The sequence below is a fragment of the Myotis davidii genome, unplaced genomic scaffold (assembly GCF_000327345.1).
Source record: "Myotis davidii unplaced genomic scaffold, ASM32734v1 scaffold399, whole genome shotgun sequence".
NCBI classification, from domain to species: domain Eukaryota; kingdom Metazoa; phylum Chordata; class Mammalia; order Chiroptera; family Vespertilionidae; genus Myotis; species Myotis davidii.
In genome coordinates this window covers 4,566,799-4,571,953 of record NW_006292094.1, presented here as the reverse complement: position 1 = coordinate 4,571,953, position 5,155 = coordinate 4,566,799, and positions in this window count along the sequence as shown.

The following is a 5,155-nucleotide window of genomic DNA, read 5'->3' as shown; positions in this document are numbered from 1 at the left end:
AGGGAAAGCTGGGACCCGGTGGGACACTGCCCTCTGATGGACCCAGTGCTGGTGCAGTGCGTTTATTACATACAGTATAATTTCAGGAAGTTTTACTAGCGTTTAAAACAAAGGAAATTATGTGAAATTATGGTTAAAGATCAAGCTGCAATTCTTCATTCTTGTGGCTTCTTTGTAATTGTCACTCCTGGCGGAACCTGGATAATTGCGTCCGTCCCTTGCGCCTGGCTGAACTTAGATAATGAAACCCACCCCCTGGCACCTGAGCTAAGGGTCAGGCTGACAACATACCTGCCTCTGACATGGTACGTTTTCCAGGACATGGCTCTGCCGACACCAGTGGACTCAGCAGATCATTAACTCATGTGCCTTCCCAGGCGCTCTCTACACTCTTCCTTCCTCACTAAAAATCAATAAAAAATATATTCTAAAAATAAAATTTTACTTCCCTGTTAAAATGTACTAGCACTTCCTTTAAGATCCTGGCCTGCCCTGGACGATTTGGCTCAGTGGATGGAGCGTCGGTCTGCGGACTGAAGGGTCCCAGGTTCGATTCTGGTCAAGGGCATGTGCCTTAGTTGCGGGCACATCCCCAGTGGGGGGTGTGCAGGAGGCAACTGATTGATGTTTCTCTCTCATCGATGTTTCTAACTATCCCTCTCCCTTCCTCTCTGTGGAGAATGAAATATATATATATATATATATAAAAGGATCCTGGCCTAAGTCTCTTCTCTATATCTGAGGAACAGAGCCATTACTGTAAAGATGGCCAACTGTGCTTTAAGCACTCTGAACTTTCTTTTCCTGAAACTTTGTCTTCAGCTGAGACAGTATCTTTTGAAAGGTTGAAATATAAAGGAATTCAAGGTAAGGACATAACCTGATGTTGACTGAAGTTTTATTAGCAATCAGTTATTTGCTACAAATCTGCATTCTGTAAGATAATCATTAAATTATAAAATTATAACTTTTTAAATAAGTACATGTCCAACCTTTTATTTAAATACTTACTTAATTTTTTAAAACAGATAAAAAGAAAAAGGAAAGTTATTTACCTCCTCTTAGTGTATGTATCCACTCCTTTTAAACACACCCACAAATAAATGCCCAAAGCCAAAGTCAACACTGGCTCTGGGCGGAATCACAGCTTCCCCACAGGAAGAAAGGAGCCGTATTTGGTCACAGCCCGGACGAAGCTGCTGCAGAATTTCAGGAAGTTACTATTTGCTTTGGAATTTCCAATTTTATGTGTTAACTGCTCAGTTCAACCTCTTTTTAATATTTGAAAGATTAAACTCTAGAAAGTGAACGTGAGTCTACTGGAAGGACTTTCACATGAGCACTTTCTTTAACCTACCTGTGCACCTGCCCCATCTAAGAGAAATTAAGATTAAACTCAGTAACTTGTTCCTATTATGTTCATTCTTCCATTAGAATTTAAGGAAACTTTACTTAAAAATATTTTGGACAAATTTCAGTGTTAATTCCTGAAATCTATAAACCAGAACTTTCACAAGAGAGTATTTTTTCCCACTTATTACGGGGGGGGGGGGGAAAGAGCCAGAGAGAAAATTAATGGATATGAGAGAGACACATCAATTGATTGCCTCCAGAACTCCCCCTGACCAGAGATAGGGATTGAGTCTGCAACCCTGGTATTGAACCTGAGACCCTTTCATGCACGGGCCGACGCTCTAATCACTGAGTACACTGGCCAGGACCAAAACTTTTTTTTTAATGATCAATAATCTAGAAACATCAGCAATTTCTTTATGTTAAAAAAAAAAAGGGTAAGGTATCCAGGTAGCTAAAAAAAATTTAAAGACCCTGAATTGAAAGGCCTCAGCTTGCACCGGGAAATGGGAATGAGGACTCTAACAGTAAGCCTTGAGTAAATGCATACCTATGCACAGAATATGTTCAGAAAATATATGAATTAATAGTCATTTCATGATACAAAAACACAAACGCAAACAGAAATTCTGATGTTCTACTATTAACAAGACATCACAACCAACTTACAGAAAACCACCAATTATCACCATTGGAGGCTTCAAAAAAATCATTCTGTGTAGTTTCTAGAACATTCAAAGCTGAAGACACTACCTATAGCAGAGTTCAAGTCTGAAGCAGCCTTTACTCAGACTGCCCTTCCAGAACCACCAAGCCTAACCCTGGGGTTAGTTGATACTTGAGTCAACTGAAGATAGAGTTCAAACAAGAATTTTTAAAAATATGTTTTTATTGATTTTAGAAACATCGATGAGAGAAAAACATCAATCAGCTGCCTCCTGCATCCCCCCTACCAGGTATGGAGCTTGCGACCCCGGCATGTGCCCTGACTGGGAATAGAACAAGTGACACCTCCTGGTGCAGGGGACAATGCTCAATCCACTGAGCCACACCAGCTACACTCAAAACAAGAATTTATATCTAACTGTCTATCACCCTCAGTCAGTCTCCTTCAAAATCAACTTCTCTATTAAGTCATCTTTAAACATTCCCTCCAATAATGGGAAGACATGTGACAAAGCAAACAGCAAAATGTTGATTACAGAATCCAAGCAGTGGGTATCCATGTATACATGTGTTTTATTGGACAATTCTTTCAACTTTTCTATATGTTTGGAATTGTTCCTATTAAAGATGCTGGAGGAATAATATTCCTTCTGATGACATCTGTTAACTGCCGATCAGGAACCAGTAGCATGGTTCCTGACAAAGCATCTCCTTTCTAGGAAGACCACAGTCAGACGGAGCTACTGGCGATGCAGAGGTGAAAAGCAGTTAAGTACCAAAACAGTAGATGATTAATGCAAAGACAGAACATCATAAAGGGTGGGTTAAAGGTTTTTAAAAATAGATTCCTGACCCTCCTCCACTAAACCAAATTTTTACTGAGATTATAATTTGAAATAGCAGTCAGAGGGGAGGGCTATTGGGAAGCTGGGTGAAAAAAGTGAAAGGATCAAGCAGAATAAAAAATTCAAAATTAAAATTAAAAGAACTCAGCTCAGCCAGTGTGGTTCAGTGGTTGAGCATCAACATATGAACCAAGAGGGTTCGATTCCCAGTCAGGGCACATGCCTGGGTTTCGGGCTCAAACCCAGTGTGGGGGTGTGCAGGAGGCAGTCGATCAATGAGTCTCTCCCATCATAGATGTTTCTATCTCTCTCTCCCTCTCCCTTCCTCTCTGAAATTAATAAAAATATATTAAAAAAAAAAAACTCTGTCACAAGCAACAGTATGGTGATTACCAGAAGAAAAAAGTGGGACTGGGGGGAGGCTAAACACGCAATGTAATATACAGATGATGTATTATAGAGTTGAACACCTATATTTCATTAACCATCGCCCCAATAAATCCAACTTAAAAAATTAGTTCAAAAAAGAAAGAAAATTAATCACATACGACCTAATCATCCAATAGGAGAATGACTGAATAAGCTATGGCTATAATAAAGGATGACACATGCAAAAAAAAAAAAAAAGGCATTATGTGTCATTTTACCAACCAAGACCAGTCGTATACTAAACCTGAATTTGGAAGTCAGTGAGGATGTCAAACATCTCTACAACAAGTCAAACACATGGCACCCTATGCCTCAAAACGAAATACTTAACTCCATGAAGCTTAAAAAGAAAAAGATGATTCCATGGAAGGCATGATACATACATGAATTTTTCATGCTCAATTAAAAAAAAATCCCTGGGCAGCAAGATCTAAATTAGAGGCTGGGCTGAAGAGGCTACTGGCCCAATCTGGACACCAGTTTGTATAATGAGTGAAATGAGGGCTTCAAGTCGTCCACTCCGAGCCTTCTAGTCAACCACAGCCAACACACACTATTAAAAACGGTGTGCCAATATCTGAATGTGAGATGCTGTCTTACAGAAGAAGAGCTAAGCGAACATCTTAGGGCAGAGGTGCCCCAAATGAAAGTGACAGGCCCTGTGTTCAGGAAGGACTGCCTTCTAATAAAAACGTATCAAATTTTATCTCATCGTTTAGAGTCAATGCAATTAAAAATCACAATATAGGAAATAATCCGTTAGAAGAATATGGATTAATTCACCCAAGTTATAACATGGTCATGACATAGGACTTAATGAACCCAAAGTGACATCACATCTACGTGCACACCCAATTAAACACTGGAGATAAAAATAAAAACAAAAACCCCATGGTTATGATACAGCTTCTAACCAGAATCCCCAAGAACATATTGAAGGTGAGGAAGCTTGAAATGTGCGGCACCTGTTCGCCTTCCCTGCCTGAAATCCCACACCTTCAGTGACTCCTTGGCTCCGGGAAACGCAGGCCCACACTTAAAGCTTTACCGACTTGTGAATAAAAGAACGTTCCAGCTTTATCACCAGGAACACATTTCATTTGGGTAAAAGCAGGAAAATAACTTTGGGTAGGGGAAACTGGCATCTAAGTTTTGTTCGGAAGTCACATTCGCCACATGCTGTCCGCTAAGTAACAGCCACAGCTCCGGGTTGTTTGTGAAGGTGCATTTCACCTGCACGGTCACGTAGCCCCCGTCCACATCCATGTCAAATGCAGTTTTCAAAAACCTCAAAACCTCAAGGCCAGGATCTGTGTCTTAGGCCCAACACTCGCTTCCCAGAGCCCGGCGGCGCCGGGGCAGGAGAAGCGGCGACCGCAGCTGGGTCCGCGGGCCCGTGCGGAGCATCAGGGAGGCGCTGAACACCCAGCACCGCGGTTAACCCGCACGACTGCCCCCGGGGGCCGCCCTGGGGGGTGAGCGATCGCTCTGGGGCTTCCCCCTAACTCGGGGGGGCGGGTCTGAAGGACGGACCGACCCCCAAACAGGCATCCAACAAGTCCTCTGCCAACAGCAGATCTACTTACTCTGTAAGGAATCAGCGAGACCTGTCTGCCGAGCTTATGGTGTAGTTTCCAACATTTTCCAGCGGGCATGTTACGCGCTGCGGCACTATCATCAGACGCCGGCGATTGGACTTTTTTAAAAACTCAGAGAAACCATTTCCAACGAAATGCGCCGGGAGCTGCTAGCCCCACGGAAGGGCAGCAAAGCAGGCGGCCCCAGCCCAGCTGACGAGCCGGGGCGCCGCCATCGAGGGGAAGAGCGAGACCAGCAGCTTCCTTCGGTTCTGCCCGGGTCCG